General features: G+C 40.4%; 1 protein-coding gene across 4 annotated transcripts in view; it reads right to left on the reverse strand.

The window, feature by feature from the left end:
• LOC147758037 (uncharacterized) overlaps window positions 1-3,793 on the reverse strand; it is a 39,107-nt gene extending 35,314 nt beyond the window's left edge. For 3 of the 4 annotated variants that reach the window (XR_015320572.1, XR_015320573.1, XR_015320574.1), the window contains exons 1-2: window positions 3,291-3,793; window positions 2,406-2,611 (exon numbers count right to left, since the gene is read on the reverse strand). The gene's annotated coding sequence lies outside the window, so the exon portion shown is untranslated. The remainder of the gene's footprint in view (window positions 1-2,405; window positions 2,612-3,290) is intronic. The other variant, XR_015320571.1, reaches the window with a different exon arrangement.
• Window positions 3,794-20,239: the final 16,446 nt, after the last annotated feature.

Genomic DNA, 20,239 nt, shown 5'->3' on the forward strand with positions numbered 1-20,239 from the left:
ATCAACGATGGGTTTTGCTCTTGTGCATTTAATTGTTTACATATTGTTCAAAAACAACAAACGCATCCGAAACGGCTGGTTGCTTCAGGTACGGATAACATGTAACCCGTAAGTTTTACTATTCAATGCGTCTAGATATACTGATTTCAAGTGAGAAAAAGCTAAAATTACTCTAGAAATAACTCGTTGCTAATCCAGAAAATCGTCAATTTGGTCTGGGTTGCGTCCCACTTAACCAAAAGAAATTTAAACGGATAAACAAACGAATCCAGTCTTTTGGAGGCGAGCGTCCCACTGAATTTGCTCAAGGCCAGGCAGCAGCGACCTCAGCGGAGGTCTATAAGCTAGATGCTGTAGTCAAATAGCAACAATAATAGGTTTTTTTTTTGTTAATTATAGGTGTGACTACTGTTTGCATTCACTAGATAGGCAGTAGGTTTTTCCGATGGAGCTTCGCATCGTGTTGGCCAGTGCTTAATTATCAATATGCAATTGTATATTCGAATATAAGTGCAGTTCTTCTTGACGGACGTACGTCATTTTATCTTCGGCAGAAGAAAGTAGAAACATTTTTTACGTGTAAAATTACGTTGTAAAAAGTAACGCCAGATAATTAGAGTTCTGCGTCGAACCACGATCGCTTCGTTGACGTGTCTCCCGGGACATCTCTTTGGCATTCATTTGCGGCTCGAGCCGAGGCATTGGCATAGTTTACAAGCAAACATTTCCGTTATGTTCTGCGGCATATTAGGTGTCTTTTCGTGTGTAGCAGTTCAGGCACAAAGCGGACAAGGGCCCGAACGTTTCATCATAGTCACAACGACTTTCTAATTCAGTAGTATTTCTTTGACGCATTTAGGATAAACAAAGCCACTGCATGATACAACTAGCAAAAAACACTGCCGACTCAGAGCAGTCTCCTGTTCTATGAGGCCTCTCGGCACCTCTGTGTAACATTCGTTCAAGGACCTGACCCCACGAGCCTGATTGGCCTAATTGAAGAAAGCTTTACACATTGCTTTTTTATTCTTCGGGTTTTTACTGTATTGGTCGAAATAAGTCTATGGCCGACATGCTTGTAGGCCACTTTATGTCCTTAAGTGTACAAGATTACCGCTATGCCGTCACGAGTACGTACCAAGTAAACGCAAGCTTTAGCTGAACGCAAGCACTTATTGAAGCAAGGAACATATACAACCTGAGATGGAAGCTGCCTGGTCAATACTGATAATATTCTCACTGATTAAGCATATGGGGTTAACTAACGATTTCTAGAGGACGCCCACAACAAGATACTTGATATTGTACGTTACTTAGAGGCGTACTTGTAGAAAATAATCTGAATACTGCACCCATAACACAGATATATACAGAACTGGTACAAGACTGATACCTTCTACTTAGTCTGTTCTTGATAATAATCAAAAGTCACCAATTTTTCAGATAGCTACGCGAATGGACCAGCGGTACGTGAGGACACGTTATGAGTACGTCCCTTTTGAATGACTAGTTTTTAATGAGTATTTGTTTTTGGTCTGTTAGTTAAAATATATTAAATACGTTTTAAAACGCCACAATCTAATACCAATATATGTTAAATAGATCTCAATTATCAACCCAATTATTGAAAGATACTTAAACAGCGGGTTAGATTTTTTTAGGCTAAGTGCAGCTTGGCTCTTCAACATCTTGGTTTTTACACTCATCAACAGCTGCAAAGGTAAATGGACAAGGGCAAACAATTAGAATTACTTGAAGATCAAGGTAGCTTTTGGTTGACAGTAACATCGGCGCACGCAGTGTTCTTTTGGAACGTAGTTATAACGGGTCCTATGCAACCCTCTAGCTATTCCTTCTACACGCATAAAATATTCTCTAGATGCCTAGTAAATAATTTTTAGGCCTCAATTTTCGTAATGTACTTTTAAGATAAACTGATGCAATTTTTTTTTTATCTGTTAAAATATCGCGGGGCAAAATTGCATGCTTAGCCTCTGATCGTACTTTTCATTTGAATCACAAGTAGGTTTTTACAGCCGTCTGATATGACACCCGTTAAAACGAACGGTTTAGGATTAGTGCTGCAAGTCTCGGTCGCAAGGAAGTAGTTGTTCGATTTGTACTATACTGCTATCTTCTATAATATCTGTAAAACTCACGATGGAGGTAAGCTTTTGATCAGATGTGATTAGTATTTGAGTGATCTCTGTGTCAACCGGAAATAGGGTGTCTTTGCGACGCTCGCCTTCAAAACAACCTGGCAATTCCGAACAAATTCAAAAAGCTTTGATCGCGAGAACAGCAGAGCTACCTAACGATACTGCACGACCTAGAATCTTTGAGCTACGAATTGGACAGCGTAGCGTGATTCAGCGAGAATGACAAAGCACTCATGAATACATCACCATGACGGATGAGATCCTCCAAGGAATAGTCAGCACGAGTCAACGACCGTCTAAATTGCATCTGTCAAATCGAGCTTGTTGGAGATCGGTCGCCAAATTCAAAACGGTGGCGACAAGCCCGGCCGCTCCCCGTCGGCCAACGACGGCGATCGACCCGAACGGTTGTTCTACATATACTGCCGGATGTACGAGTTTGTTGGATATTACTGCAAAGATGTCGGAAGAGAAAGCGAACAGTTACGAGATGTGGTGGGTCCAGCTCACTATATAAATCTGTGGATCGCAACGAATGGGGCCGATGTCGTTCATGCGCTGTCCAAGTACTACGCGAGACCCCGAAACGGTCCGTCCCGATTCTTGCGCTGGTCGACGATAACTCTACGATACCTTTGCAACTATTCGACGACAGTTTTGGGCCATCGAACGAAGACGAGAAGAAGGCGCGATAACAAGCGTCATGACTGGACCTCCGGTAAGGCACCAGTCTTTACTGCGCGTGAGTTAGTGAAAGCGGCGTAGCGAATCATACTGTCAACGAAAACGGCTCGTGTCTCCTCGAATTTCGTACTTAGGGTACTAGAGTTAGATCGGCCCTGCCGACTATCATTATTTTCGATTTTGGGAAGCGAGAATATCGTTCTTTTTCTGGGCGATGGCAGAGAAGCTACCGAGGCAGAGACACGGTGCTCAGGAAAATTAGCGGTGCGTCACTACCAACCCTTTTGCTTCTGTATGCGTGCCTACGAAAATAATTGTCTGCTGGTCGACAAAGTCAATAATAATAACAGTCTATCAACACAAACAACATTTATCAAACGAACACTTAGGACACACGTTACAAACAGTTTGCACGAATAACAAGGCCAACTATCAAAACAAACGTACCCAAACGTAAAATGAACTCGGTTCCTATTGTCGAACAAGTGGGACGACGGGTCCTCGAGCTGAAGCGACGACAACGTTCCTTTACAGGAGCTGTGAACATCGACCGTCGAAATGCAGTGGACATTTCTATCCCGGCGACATTTAAGAATTAAATTGTTGTACGCTTAAAAATGCCACGTTCTATTTTGTTAAAGGCCGAAGGTCGCGGGTGGTGTTTGTGCAACGAGAAACCACCGTACTACTGGCTGTTTAATTCCATTAACCGTTTTATATGCAGTTGCGCTGATCGCACCGACGATGCGAACCGCGTCAATTATGGCTACGCATGGTTCTAAGTACGCCACAACCAGAGAGAGCATTATCCCAAACTGATTCAGTGACGATGTTTTTTTAATTCGGGATTAATCGAACAGCTGCCAGGTATTCCTTGAAAACTTCTTGAACACGAAATAGCTAAGAGGCATATAGTGTTTGCCCATCGCGACAAACTACGCGTCGCTAGGACGCACGACGACTTAATTTGCTCTCTTAGATACATGATTTCGAGATCGAGCCAGCAATCGACGGCTATAGAACAATACAAAGAATATCCGCAATTTCGCTCATGACCATCAATTGGCCGGTCGATCTCTGGGCGGCAAGGTTGCAATGTGCTTGCTAAAAGACATTGTCCAATTTAGAAGCTGGCTTTTGTGGACCAAGAAAAGATAATTGCTAGGTGGTTTTGTCACAGTTGGTTTGTCAGTAACCGTTTCGGGGTATGTGCCGCCCGTGAAGGCGTCAATTGAGTGCTGCAGATGAGACTCTCTCTCTCTCTCTCTCTCTCTCTCTATATATATATATATATATATATATATATATATATATATATATCTCCCCCTCCCTCTCTCTCTCTCTGTCTAAGGCAGCGAAGAACAGAGAGCGTCTCTGGTCAGCTGAAGCATTCGCAGTTTTACCTGCTTCTTACTCTGGTTCTGTAGACAATGCTGTAGACAATGTTAAGGTATCTCATTGCGACTTTTAGTAAAAGTACGCATAACTGATACCTGCTAGCCGGGCAATTTAAACCTAGATATGGTTGCGCTGGTGCTGGGTTTCCGTCGGCACTGCATCACACTGTCAATATGGTGCATCTCCTGTCTGAACGGCGCGCCAGACAAAGAACCTATGGCCTACCACCTGCACACTTTCGGAACTGCAAGCTAATGAGCCTTTGCCGCTGCGACATATCAGCAGTTATTGATGGTAGCAACTACTGCGCGCTTCTTATGGCTAAATAGTGAACTGCGTTCTGGTATCTTTAAAGCTCGCATCGTAAAGCAACTCCAAGTGAGCTTTGATCCGACACTCCATTACATGGACGGACAAAACGTCGTCGCGCTTGTAAGTATCCGTCTATAACTGCGTCGTGGCAATTCAACAGCGTACAGCATCTGAACTGCGTGTTGCTGAAAAAACGGATATCATTGACCTACGTAACGTCATCAGGCGACGTCGTCCAAGACCTGCAGTGGTGCTTTGGACCTTTTTGGCTCGCTGAGCCTGAAAGCAGGCTACTGGTGCAAACGGGACAACCTCAGCGACGTTTGAGCGGCGGTCACGACCCTTCCCGTACCAGTTCGGTAGTGATGGAGCCGTACAAACATATACTGTAAAAACAGTAAAAACGCGAAAGTCACTAGACTGCGCAGCCGTTCATACCGTTCAAAGACGCCGATATACTTCGATAGCGGTCTGAAAAATGTACGAAAATCGAAGATCTGTACCGTACACGCTCCAGGGGTCGCAACGTTTAGTGTAGCTGTCCGCACGTGCAGTTTGACCCTTCGCTATCAATTTTATTATTTAGTGCATATTGTATATATATAGACTGTCAATCAAATCGGGAAGACGATGCTTATGGTTTCCGCTCATAGCAACAGGGACTACAGGAAATATTACTTTAACTACAGAACAGTAATTGCGGTTTAGCACATTGTGTATTGTATTATGGAGCATTTTGGACGCCAAATAGCCATCGCCGAAGCAGCGGCGATAGCAGACTATACCGCAGATGGACGAAGATTTTTGACAACGTCTTCAATAACATGTTTTTCATATATAGATAATTATTTATTCTAGAGGGACAACAGTGGACCTATAGCAGACAACACACAGCCCTTCCCCCCCCCTTCCCCAAACCACCTCCCAAATAATTTATTAGATAGAGAGGCCAAGTTATGACATCTAGAGCTGCGCAATGATGCCGTAAATTGTATGGATTGGATCGTTACTGTAACGTAGACGCGACCGATCGAACTCGACGCTGATGAACTGCGCATAAAGGTACCTTACGTACTTAGGGTCTTATATATGCCACAAAGCTCAAATGACACTACTGAACAATTCGTTAGATATTTATGCCTGAACTAGTCTAATTTAGATATGCACTCGTAAATAGGACTAGCATAGTAAAGCCGTACGTAATGGAGTTTTGAAGGCTATAGTCAATGGACCGAAAGCACGTCATACTGTGTTTCCAGTCTAGCTTACTTCCATTATACATTGTTAGTACAGGTCGGCCGAATCATCTTTCAGACTTCTGCTAAATCTTATGGTAAATCGGAGCAGTGTTACACTATCTGACTAAAATTATACGTTATAATATTTTCATGCGTATAGACGATTCTCGTCAGGACATAGTCATGAGCTCCGATCGTCTGAAGTCGTAAAACACTTTTTTTCTTGCAAGAATACATTAAATAGTTGAAATATGCTAAGACGATACACTTCCATTCTACATAGGACCCACCCTGAAAAGGTCCGTTTGGAACATTTACGGACGATATGTCCTTTATATATATATATAGAAATGTATGTATTTGAAGTTTTTCTAAACAGAAACCCATACTGCTTCGAAGAGCATATATCTCGCTTGATATGCTCTATCGCAACGTGTAGGTTACTCAATAATCAACTACACTGTTTCTAGAAAAAGAGATCGCTCTTCCCTCTTGCGTGTATTATGCGTCTTAGTACCATAACTAATATCATTATTGAGCCGTTACTCGGACTCTAGGACGCCCCGAGGCACCGCGTTTCGTTAGACAGCTATTGAGCTATGTATGTAATAGTTCATTTGTAGGTTCTCGAAAGTACATTCTGGTCGTTATTTTACTTTTTGTGTTAAATATATTCCTGCTAAATAGATTAAGCGAAAGGATTTGGTGGTTTACAAAACCCAGAGTTGTTGTTAGCGTAATTTTAGTGGAATTCTGTTCGCGCTAACTTCGAATACATATAGAAGTTATATTAAGTTTGAGGTGAGGCTTATCCAATTGAACGCTGGTGGCGCATTGAATCGTACGCCAACTATTTCATATATAATATTACACATTGGGTTTAGACTATCGTACGGACAATCCTATCAATCTAATAAGCAAAACGATATTAAGTCCACAAACATATATACAGCCACTTCTTTGGACAAGCCAGAAGTAAGAAAGAAGAACGCGAGCTGATTAGATTCCCTTCATATTTGCACAGACAACTAAGACAAATAGCACCCCTTCTGAAGAATAGAGTTTAAGAGACTTGATGCAGCCGCTATTGGGCTGGGGCAAAGGCTCTACTTCGTAGAGAGGGACGGAGAAATCGAGCAGGCTACAGCTAGAGCAAGCTCAGAGGCAGTCTTCCTTTTGTTCGAGTATTGCCTTGACTAACATGTCCTCTATTTTCAGTCAGAAGGCGCTGCCTCGAAACGTTGTGGACTCTGCCCACTGCTGCGGTTACTCACACTGATCCATTGATACGTTGATAGAACGGCAAGCTTAAACATTTCTTGAAATAACCAAAACGTTAAATCATTAGAGTTTACAGGCCTCATTTGCTGTCGCAAAACATACTCAATTTATATGCTATTCTAATATAATTCTAATTATACTTTAATTATATGAATAAAACGTTTCTCATAGGGGAGCTTCACAAATTTTCTTGTCTGAGAATTTAGCTAAGCTAGCTAGCTAGCTAGCTAGCGAATTAGTCTGAGACGACATTATTCAATTAACATAGTAAAGATGATCAAAAACAAGTAACTTATACGGCTGAGCGTTTGGCTGAGGGGATATGAGATCGTTAGTTGAATGCGTTCTGACATTTTATCAGAATATAGCTTACATTTTTTTAGCTATAATATTATACCTTAATCTGTTGTATAACTGATAAGCTCGAACGAACACAATGTCTTTACCCAAAGTCCCCCAGCGCTTTCTAACATTCTATTAATTAAATTTTAAGCCATATTAGAATATAATGAATAGTACAAATATTATAAAGACCGCTCAGTGGGGTTATTAAAAATATAGCTTTTCAAATTACGGTAGAATGCTAATGCAGAGTTATTTTCATCATCATATGTAAAAATTAAGCTGTACCCTCGTAGGCCACTGTACAACAGCATTGTCGTATGTTGGAACGCATTGTTGAAATGGCGATATCCAAAACCTTCTCTTGAGCATTCTTCTACTGGGTGCTTAATGATGGCATTAATCTCGATGGCCCTTGGCGTATGACCATGACAAGCTTCTAGAACAAAACTACAAGAGGGATTCCCCGTCGGACGCAGCGTTGTCGCACATAAAATATGTATATATATATATATATATATATATATATATATATATATATAGGAAACGAACCAGAGGGTTTGTCGTACACGCGTAACTCCACCAGCCACTGCCATATTTATCGATATTGAGCACATGTTAAGGACGCTGCTGTACCAAGAGTGGTTTGGTCTGCATTTCTCTATCTATATTCGATCAGACGATAAAGGAACAAGCTACCGAACATAGCGAATGCCACTTAATAGTCTAAATTGTTTTTTTCTTGTGTCAGTATCAGCCCGTTGAAGCACTGAAGCAGCAACAACAACAACGAAATCCTTTCTTCTTTTGGAGAAACAATATAAGAGTATTTCTCTGCAACGATGACCAACAAATAGTGAACCATTGGCATTAGGTACTTCTTTTTGTTGCTTTATTTCGCAGCTCTCAGTTGCAAAAAAATACTCGGGGTGGCTTGTTTCTAAATTGAGCACTGCGGGATTCTCCCATTAATATGGGTCTTGCTAGACTTTATCTAGAGCCTTTCCAAGTGATAGCTCAATTTTCCTTCATTTCTTTTTCCTAGATATTAAAATCTAGCGATAATTTTTACCATCGCTAAAATTCAAATCAGCGTGACAACAATCTTGTTAGTTATAGTTTCCATGGCAACGCAATTAAAGGCATGCCCATTAGCCTCCAGGCCACGCCGAAATGGGTCAGTTTTGTACAAGTCGTTTGGCGGTATAGCCGAAGCCAGCCATGATAGGCTAGATAATTCTCACCTAAACTCTCAGGAATAGTGTTCTAGGACAATAGCCTTGTATTTGAGAGAGAGGTGTAAGAAACAAATAGTTTTCACCAGCGTTATCAATGGAGCTCGAAAGCGCTAATGGTGACTGATGATTTCCTAAAACGATGGCTGAAACTAGAGCTTCTAATTTAACACAAGGCATTACGTTTTTTTTCAGCTAGAAAAATTTCTAGTTAACAAAATTGGTTGAGTTGGTGTAAACGTGCTACGTAAATGTGCAACGTACTCTATTTTGACGTGTCACGTTGATACATTAGACTATTCCATAGATGTAATTATATTCTCGCGGGCTCAAGATACGCTCGTCTGTACACTGAGTCCTGACACATAAATAGAGTAAATCTGAAGAAACCTTTTTGGGTCGAACCGCGACCCAATATGCGGTACAATCTATTTAGTGAATTCATTATACAATGAGTCAGTTATACTGTAAACATAACTGTTGCCCTCGTTATCTACGCAACTGATGATGATTGAATAAAGCATTTCTGTTTCAGTGGGCCGTCAGATAAGAAAGGTCTTTACATCATTTTTATTCGATTGTTACGACTGTGGTAGAGTTTGTTGCTGCTACAACAAAAGGTCAATGCGACCCAATGGATTTTCTACACGATGTTATTGCATCAGACTACTCATAAATTTAATTTTCCATCAAAGCGCGAACATTTCCTACAACGTATAACAATAGGCGTGCGGGTCAATGAACAACCGTTTTCTCCGCAACAAATACTTTTCAAGCTTTCCGCTTTCCTCTTTGTATTCGATCATATTGAGAAACCTTGTCACTTCTCTAGTTTTCGCTTCTTGCTCCGCAATATAGAACAAAATATGAGATACTGTTTAACAAGGTTTGCCCTAGGCGTTTACGCAACGAGCGACTGAATGGCTCGAGCCTGAGACAAATGACGCATTGCGGAAAATGAAGAGAGCTGTCGACTTCATTAGAGCCATTTGGTATAAATAACAAACACAAACAATCTGGCTATTGAAGTGAAACGCATGGGAAATGCGACCTTGAACAATGTGAAACAAGCCAAAACAAAAATTATGCCGCGGAAGCGCACGTTCTCCAAAGTAATAAGCATGCTTGCTGTTGAAGCTTTATTGATACGCTTACACGATTGTGGGACGGCGCCATTGAATGTAACTAAATCATAGAAAACAATTTAGCTTGGCCTAACCGTGCACTCACTGTATTCGGAGCAAGACAAATATGTACTGAGCCCTTGAATTATAAAGTGCTGTCAAAGAATATAAAATGTCCCTTAATCGTAAATTATGTGCACAGGACGCAGGGTTTGTCATTTAAAAATTACCGTTAGTAGAACAGCTCTCATTGTTTTAATCTTTTGTATTTCAAACCAAGCCATTGTATTTTCGAACGACACATCGGCCTGCGATGATTAGCCTAATCGACAACTAACCGAGTCCTTAAGAGTTTCAATGGCTGAATAGGTTTGGAAATAGAACGTTTTTTCGCAACTTGGCATCCGGCCTACAGGCCCTGACTTCTATTTCCGAGATGCTATTAGAACAAATAGGCCGTCAACTTTCGATACGTAGGCATGGATCTTCGACTGGCGTCCAATTGATTAATACTATAATAAGAATGAACCTCGCTTCGATAGACAAACAGGTTGATACGGCAATTTTATAAAGGTGCGCACCGTACATAGAACAATAGAATTAAGGCCTAAATGCATGTGGCCGATTAGAGATTATCTGATGCGGAATAACCCGCGATAGCCTAGTCCCAGATAACCAATACATATGTTAGCTTATTTGTTTAGAGCTAAATATACTGTTTATAATATTTGTGGAAAAATTAGTGTGTCTGGTTTACCAGCCTATATCAACTGTGAGATCGTTTAGGCTAGGGCAACACTTTAATCGAAAAATGCATGACGTCATCCATACACACACACACACACACACACACACACACACACACACACACACACACACACACACACACACACATATATAAAACAGTATGGGCAATATCTTCTGGGTGCTTTTGTGTTGAAATGATCATACCAAGAAATTTGCTTACGAATATATTGTGCGTGAGTCACTTTTATGCCCCAGCATATCCATAGCAGAGACCTCTTTCAGTGATCCGCGTGTCGACGCTAAGAAGCGCTAAGGCCAATGATTAGAAAAGCGCGCCAGGGTCAAGGGGTGTTGATACAACAACATGAGCCGAATTAGAGCACTAAAGACTCGCTGCCTTACAAAGCAGACCTCGTCAGGGTGTATCACTTCCTTGAGCGCTTTCCTTGGGAAATTTTTGAGCATAAAATGTGAATTTTCTAAAATGCCATTGAGTTTTTTCGTAGCGACAGCCATGACCTTCATATGCAAAAAGGTCTATGGTGTACCTTCGCCCTGTCAGCGCAGAATAAAAATGATCACCGTGTGTACAGATACAACGCACACCACGTGTAGACCTTCCACACAGCTCACTAATTTTGCTTTAAGCGTTGATTCAAATGAGTATTTGTACGTTAGCGACACTAAAAGACCAGCCCATCGCTCGGGCGTGTGTGCTTAAGTGTCTGAAAAGGCGTTCTAACGGGTTAGATTTTTCAATGCCAGTAGAGCTCACGGCGTGTATGAAAGAAAAAAAAAAGTAAGTGCATCTTTTCTTGGCTCAATTATTTATTTACCTAAACCTGTTAGGCTTTTTACTGGTGCAGTAGGTAGAAGAGTGTCATTATTTTTCATGCGACCTTGCTAGCGTTTATATAACCCTCCAAGGTCATTGTAAATAAGGTACTGCCTACCGTTTCAGTGAGACGGCTTATGTCATAGTTTTCTTGTTAAGCCAAAATAAGAAGGGATCTAATATTGGTCTAGCTCCGTTATATAAGCGCCAAAATGTCTGACCACGTCAGTTCTTGAAGCAGACTGCACTAATGTTCACCTAAACGAAATTTCGTACGCTTATTAGCTTCGGCTTAACTGAATGAGTCTTGGCGATAAAACACTGTAATCTGACGGACGTCTAAATGATGGCTTGAGTTTCGATAGGGTGTTATTGGTTTTTCTGACATATTCGGCCAAACGATCGATTTTCTCTTATTATTCTCGTAAATAACAGTCTTATATATAATCTAATAGTTTAAGGAAAACAGGCTATTGAATATAAAAAGTTGAGTATATGTTGAGGCTAAAGGTGTGCAGACAACACTTTATCAAGAGAGAACTTTTTGAAACTGTTGTATGTTCACATATGTATAATTATCCTAACCTGAGGTAAATGAGATGCTGATCTTAGTATGAAGTTAATATTGCAATCGAGAAATAATTGCAATTCGACCTGCGTGGTGGTAACTCTATAGCTGGCATACAATGACCCAGGTCTAAGGATTAGAAACGTGCAATCTAATGGGCACTAGCTGAGTCTGTCTGTCGCTGTTTCCAGTGTTTCAAAGCCGTTCAGCATGAATCAGAGCTCGTCTCGCTCGAGCTATTTTGTTGTCCTACCATGTAAGTTTTATGGGTTCGGTGTGGTTGCTGCATCGTGATTTCTGCATAATGCTCTCCAAGTTAGCCAACTGCGTTGTACAACTTATTGTGCGTCTTGCCATAATTGCCGTGTTCTTTCCTGTTAAGTATCCAGGCATCCCATTGAAGCCAATAATTCATTTTGGTATTGCTAATCCGCTAGCTCATTGAAGTCGTCTTGCTACTCTTCCAGTAACTTTAACTACTGCGTATAAATGATGCATGAGAAGTTAAGCAAGTGAGCGAGATGGGAACTCTAAAGATTCAGGACTTTTCACAGGAGACTTTATAACAAGAATAAAGAAAATTTATTTTTGTTTGAAAATGTATTTTCTTATATTCTTACTTGTATAGAATAGGCAACCTTTACAGATGGATGCTTCATTAACGCTGAGGCGTTTTCGAAGTAACTAACTACTCGAACAAATCATCCTACTTTTAGTTTACTCGATGACATAGTTGTCCATACTTTTTAAAATACCATAAAATTGATTTTTTTCCAGATACGTCGCTCGTTTTATAGTGTTTCCCATTCAGCAAAGCCTACGTATAAAAAACCAAGCATTTTCAGAGCTGTCTTTGAGTATTCCTTATGCATATACGAAATCCTACGCATCTGGGAGTACAGGATGATCGCACTGCAAGAACTTCAACATTTGACGATGCCATTTGAATGGCTATGTATTAATTCATAAGTAAAGTAGTCTATATATTTATTCTTAAGAAAATCATGTACGTTAGTAACTCAGGACAGAGATATCTGTACAAAATGCATATTGGGTAGTTGCCTATAAAGTGCGCAAACTTTAAGCGATCCTATTAAGAATAGTTTCATATGATATTTAAAGTTACATCAAGGTTGATCTTTTTAGCCTTTCGGCTTCGTTAGTAATGATTTATATAAGGGAATAGTGGGCAATGTTTAGCCCTCTTGCTTATAAACCGAGTTTTTCCAGCAAGTCTGAACATTTTCAGAGAAGCGACGGAATTGACCTGCTGTGTCGAAGAAAAAACCTTTTCTTCTATGTTTCTTTCAGCTAATCCTTGGCCTGATGTGCTTCCGCCTTTGAAGTCTCTCTGGACATTAAGCCGTGAGATGTGGACAGTCGACTCTATGGCCATTCAGTTCTATCTCAGTCTTCCCTAACTACAGAGATACGTTCTAAGAGCGTTCAAAAACTTTTTGACGCATTATGCGGGCCAGATTTTATTGCTCAGAAAATCATCTGGCACCGTGGGATGCCTCCGATAAATTCGAATCAGACCTATAGTTCAGATAGAGTTTACTCTCCTGTCGTCAAAGTTGCCTTGATAAAACACTAGGTAAAATATTGTATCTAGGGCTTAATGTCTAAGGAAGGCCACGACCTAACTTTTGGCAGGCTTTTCCTTGCTCATTTCTTGCTCGTGATTTCTTTGACAAGTGACTCACGTATGCACACAGATTGTATACAAATGATTAAAAAATGTCTTAAATGAAGTAGTTTGAGCCGTACCTCGGAAAAGTGAGACGCACTAATACGAGAGCAAGATCGCTTTCACCACATCAGCTTGCCACATTACCGAGGCAGACGATGTTGATTCAATTAGTTCGACACTTCCATATTTGCTTACGGAAACGACGCTAGCGGGAGGGATCTCCAAGCCTACCGTACCGATCATGGTAAAGCTTTAAAATTGCCTGAAATAACGCTCTCTCAGTTAGTACAGGGATGAAATGATGCTGCAAAATTGATTTTCGCTTTCCGTTCTAGCTGTTGTATTGACGCATCGCCATTTTGAGACTGCGTTCCTCTTCAAGTGCGGCGGGAGCCGTTGCAGACGAAGTGAACTTGTGCACCGTAGCGTTTATAATCGAGTAAAAAAACGGACTGGAATTGAGTGTCTTAGTGGTATCTTATTGGGACGCGCTGCAGAAGTTGTCAGCAATATTTTTAGATTTAGAAATAAGTGTCTATAGGCCATTTCCGGTCAGCTTGCTCTGGAGGACATCTTACTAACGATACTAAGCGAACTAATTACGTGAAGCACATCAAAGTTCCACGATCTGTTACTGCGGTTTATTATAGGTACCAAGTATTGCTGTGCATCCGAAAAAATTATTTTTGCACCTGCTAGATTTGTTAATACCTGTCAACAGGCCAGGTCAAATAAAGGTTACTTTTCCTACTTTGGTAAAACGTACCCACAGGAACACAATACTGCACACTCATATTTTCACACAATCAAGATGACTACCGTAGATTCTCCAATTTCGGTAATATAGATATTTTTGGCAAAAGCTCGACGAATCATTTCTGTTTCCACATTTGCAGCTGTTTGCTAAACTGCTTGACGATTGTGTCTAATTCGCAGAAACTGAATACAAACAGTGGATAGAAACTACCAAACGAAAATGCTCAGTATGATTTTTCCCGAAGTCTATATGTTATCCATAAGGTAGATTGACTTTTACCTCTGTCGTATGTCATGTATGTAATATATGATGATACAATGAAATGCACAGTGGTCTAGATCCGAATCCATATTTCGTTTCTTGCTGAGAGCCAGCTACCTGAAATAAAGCCTAATTATCTAGCAACTGAAAGCAAAACTCGAAATATTTGAACCTCCCATAGACGGTAGTCCGACTTCATAGCACTATCTAAGTTAAGATTAATTGCAGATTTCATTCTATGATTAGCAGTTATAGGTTATACAGTATTTGCATTTGGATGCGACTGTTCGGGAGGGGGCTTGTAGCTGTAAATAGTTTGTCTACCGTTTCTGACTAGCAAGCTTTGAATTTTTCTTATGTAAAAACGAATATTGAGCTTTGCTTATTTCACACAGCTCGAAGCGATCCATGTAGAAACTCAAGGGAGGCATTTGCACATCAAGCGACCTATGCGGTTGCTTATTCTAGTGGGCTGCTATGACGAGAGGCGGGTAATGATATAAGGGATGCTTTTGTATCGAAGAGAATTTTCCCTGTATATTGGGCTGTATTCGAACAAGCTCGACCGAGAAAAGCCGCGATTCAACAGGGCATGCGTTATTAAGGAGTTATATAGGCAAGACGCCAACAGATGGAAAGCCAATTTCGAAGCGCGTTCGATATCGGCTTAAAGTGGTAGCAAAGTGTTACTTATCCATATTGAACAATAAACCACTAATGCTATATATAGAATTTTGTTATATTTTGATAATACATTTTGTTCATCGTTCAGTTAATACTAACGGAGCTAATTTGTGTTAGAAGATTTAGTTTGTCTCTATACAGCCAGTTGTAACTGTTCGAACCGAACATCCCTTGAAACAACAACACGCGCAAAAAAAGGGGATTAAAAAAAAATCAAAAACAAAAGCATAACGCTTAAAATAAAAGCAAGAATCTCTCAGCATAAAGGACAACGACCTGCGACCAACACGTGCAACGTGCATCTATGCATGAACGCATATAGCAAAGATGTGCTCAATGAATGGAAGTTATATCCTCAGGCAATTAATCAGTTTTTTCGAAAACAGCAGACCGCGTACTGTCGAGTGCAGAAGAAAGCAAAAAAGCGGGAGTTTACGGAAGGGAATCAAAATGACGATGATATTCTTCACCGTGCTGGCGGTACACAATCGAAAATTGGCCTAAAAAGTTTTAATGGCTCAGTGCCAGGACGAAGGGTGGTCTTTTCGGGCCTTGTAATATATACAAATTAGCTTCCGCCGATCCCCACCGACGCGTTTGGTCAAGGTTTCTCGTGATGCCCCCACGTACGGCAAGGTTGCCAGCACGAAAATCTGCGGCGGCAACCTTTGGTAATTCTGGCCTTGTCAATGACGCCAACACTAATAGTATGAGCTGGCGATAATGGTTCTTGAGATTCTAGCAAAGGTCGATTCTGCTGATCCCGTGATCTGTTTCTACGCTAAGTAGAATTGGATCACAGGGCAAGCGACTCTCTACATGCATGTCTCTCTATATAACAATGCAAAGGACTACAGGCTGAATTTATAAACTTATAAGATAATCATTATAGATGTCTAACTAAGAAAATCAATAGGACAGCCACAACGTTGTGCAAGGATTACGTTTTTTTGCAGGTGAAACAAACCATAACCGAATACATGAAGGGAAATAAAAAAAAAAAAGTTAAATTCGTTCTTTGGATGGTCAATGCGAATGCTAATTTAACTTTTTAATCTTAAGCGGGTAGGATCAAGCATCTGATAAAGGTGTAACTAACGGTCATATTGTATACAACATAGCACACTGATAAGACTCTAAACCGATCATAACCCAAAAACAAAAAAGATCAGCAATGGAATTGCATTTTTCATTATAGTTGAATGAGTGAAAATCCTGGTAAATAAACTTAAATCGATAGTATTTTAAATTGTTCTTTTCACAAGTCATATTGTGTTTTTTTGCGGGAGGGCCAACTTATCGAAATGTTATCGTACTTATCAAAGAAGAAGATTGTACCTTCGCACGAACATAACATTTGATATGGCATAAGAGTCGAACACGATGTAAACTTCAATCAATTAGAGTAAGGACAAAAAATATGCCCATCAGAGATCACTATTGGTGTTCACCGGAGCTTGACATCGAGTTTGTCATCAAGATGATTTTCGAAAAAGTAAGAACCGATGTTTTACTCAACATCATTCCGAAGACTTTACCGAAGTTATAAATTATTTTTCCAATCAAGTATGAAAGCTATATCTGGCCCCCCTGTGAACCAAAAGTGTTCCTTCAAAACACCTAATAAACTTGTATTAATGAATTTTTCCGTCTAATTTTTCCTTCGACTGCCCTTGATTTTGAGTGTGCACCGCTGAACCGAAGCGGTACGTCCGCTGATACAAAAGTTTATTTCCAAATTATCGTCGTGTCCCTCTATTTTTTACATTACGACAGCTTTTATTTGAAACAGGCTATTTAGCCGCGATGCCTCTTGGTAGATGTAAGGGATCGCGCCGTAATGTTTCCTTACATAGACATATCTGTCGTGGGATCATTTTCCTAATTAGACAGCATGTATAATTTTACCATCGCATCTAATCAGCCGTTGTTGTCGGTTTGCAACATACTGCCACATGCACTAAATTAGCTCCATTCCAAATTGAGACTATAACAATTGTGGAAATGGTCGCCATAGGCCCACAGTTTCTAACATGCACCTATATACTTGCAAATTACTTTTCGTAGCACAGGCTTCTGATACAGACGGCCATAATCTTCGGTGACAGCCACTCGGGACCAGCCGAAGATCTATAGTAAAGCATCTAATTAATATCTGTGACTGTATAGTATAAAGGAAATGTAGAAAAGAATAACTAACAACACAAGAGCGAACCACATGGAACAGTCTTCAGAAACGATTGTACGTGTGGCACAGAGACAGTTGCTTGCCAGAGTTTCTGCTAGTGTATGTAGTAACGATCATTGTGTTAAGCCGCTTATATTGCATGAGTTGTCCGAACGAGACAAACCGTTCCATCTTACCCGTCTTATCCTTGGCCTGAATGTGAAGCAAGGACTATTTTTATAGGTTTTCGGTTAACCGCAGCTCTTTCGTCTACCTTTAGCAGCGCCAAATAGAGCCCTATATGCCTGGCTGTACTGGTCGTTCCTTACCATGGCTCGAAGTGGCCCTACTGCAAACAGATTACACAAAAGTAAACCCATCAACCTTTCCCCTGAGAAGCCAAATACACACTTAGCTGCTAACCAAGGTAGCTGCCCTGTTCAGACGAGGTAGAGAGATACTACAGACTTATCATCTCTTCCACATTAGAGATTACTTAGATATTAGATATATATTGGGACAACTGATGCAATCGGTGATCTTCTCATCGCTGTCCTTTCAATTGTAACAGAACCATTTGATAAGCACATCTCTTCTAGTGTACGAGATCCATTAATGTTTTAAATATATGGCTCAATGTCCTCTGCGTTAGAAGAACCTTTAGTGGAAACATAGCCGTGCGCCCGAAGGACTTGCACTTGGCTGAATAATAATAGACGTTTCAAGATAGCAAATTTAACATACGTGTATAGAGTACAGTAACTCATTCAAGCACTAATTCCTCTTACTATTTAAGGGAATCAGCCAGGCAACGTTTGATGTACTGCAACGCGATGTCTCTAGAAAGTTGAACACTCCATGCCGACTGGATTCATTGAAGTCCATTGAAGGTTTGTACGGGAACAATAACTACGACAGCTCTATTCGAAATAGAAGGAAAATCGGAGTGGCGTAAACTCAGTGCCATCGTCCACGCCTTTCTCATTCCTGTGTGGAACTTGACATGTACTTTACCTTATTTAATCAAAATTTAATTGCTGGCAGAATTCTGATTTCTAGGCCACGTCATTCTGCTCGCGGACATCGAACTGGGTTCGAAATATTAGAAAATGATCTATTGAAGTAAAGTGATCAACATTCTGGTTAACAGACCGTACTGGTCGTCCGACTCGTGGCCAGTCTTCTGTCCTGTCTATCGCTGTTTAAGCCTGAGGAGTTCGAAAGTCACAATTGACTAATAGCTCTAATAGAAGCATCAAGGCTGCCCGCTGGCGTTAGAGAGACTAACAATATTTAGGACGACTGATGAGGGTGTTATTTTATAGCTGTAGCTTAACGTTAATAAATATTTTATGTGAAATCGAAACGGATCAGCGTCTATTGATATACTACTATCAAATATAACAAATATTAATAGAAGGGCTGATTTTGTTTACAAAGTTGGGATGGCAATGTGAACATCAAACATAAATGCAAATATGTAAGTATAAATATCATGCCGCTGATCCAGTGATGCTATGAAATTTCAGCCTTTTGAAAACGATTATAGACTTTTTCTCTACAAAAAACAAAACATTCAAGATTCAACAAACAAAAGGTTAAAAAAAATTCAAGGTAATGGCTAAACAGAGACAGTAGATCTAGTTCTGGGAAGCTCACTTTGAACCATTAATGTAGGCTGGCGACGCTTGGATGTTTTCTTTGTTGAGATAGGTCAACGCTTGTCATTTTTTGCAGGAATACGTCAATAGCTGATGCTACAGTACAATGGTTTTAGTTAAGTTTCAGGAAAGTTTTACCGTAATGCGGATATTAGTAAACGAATCTCTTCGTTCCGTGGGCATCTATGTAAACCATTCGAAGGAAGGGAAGCCTGTCGTAGCATCTGTTTGCAGACCTTAACAAAATTACGTACGTCAATCGAATAAACACGTCGTCTAAGGACCGATGCTACTGTATAGTACATTGGTTAGCTAGCCGCAATACAATAAAATACGTATCAATTAAACATTTAAGATGGCTACGTTTGTTCATAGATAAACTGTCAATCATTGTCTTAAATGTTGTCACGTTATTTTGGGTCCAAAATCATTTTTGAACCTGTTCGTAAAGGGTGTTGTTAAAAGAGGCCAGCATTGAGTACCAAATCACCTAGTAAATTATTAGTAGCTCATATTAACTGTACCCATTTGTCAAGACAAGACAAATTTAAGTACGACGACGATGCCGATTGAAAATCACTAGATGAGGAAACTTTGGCATCCTCAACCAACTCATGGGTTAGAATAGATTTGAAGGTAATCACAGACGGCCTGTGGAGAAACAGTAATTGAGCGTTGCTTACAATATCTTATTAAAACGCCTATCCTATATGCCACCTAAATAAATCATAACCAGGCCAATTTTTTTCGACAACGTACTAGTAGCGGGCCTATTACGTCGGAGCAATCCGCCTTCAGTCAAGTACAAATTGTTCCAGCTAACAAACATCAAATTCGAGTAGTCAGATCTTCGGTGCAAGTTCTGTAGATTGCTATTAGTAAACCGGAAAGGTAGAAAAACTTCTCTGGAGTTGCCGATGGGTGTGTAGCAATGGCACTTACTATCGGTCTTGTCAACGAACGACGGGCCTTCGTTAGCTATTTCACTATTGATCGGCTTAAATATGTTTAACTCGACCAAAATAGATGCGGATTTCAGCTATTGGACATAGCCATTCAGAACAGCGGCCTTTGTGGCCAGAAACTCTATACT

The sequence above is a fragment of the Varroa destructor genome, unplaced genomic scaffold (genome assembly GCF_002443255.2).
Source record: "Varroa destructor unplaced genomic scaffold, Vdes_3.0 BEIS01000002.1, whole genome shotgun sequence".
NCBI lineage: Eukaryota > Metazoa > Arthropoda > Arachnida > Mesostigmata > Varroidae > Varroa > Varroa destructor.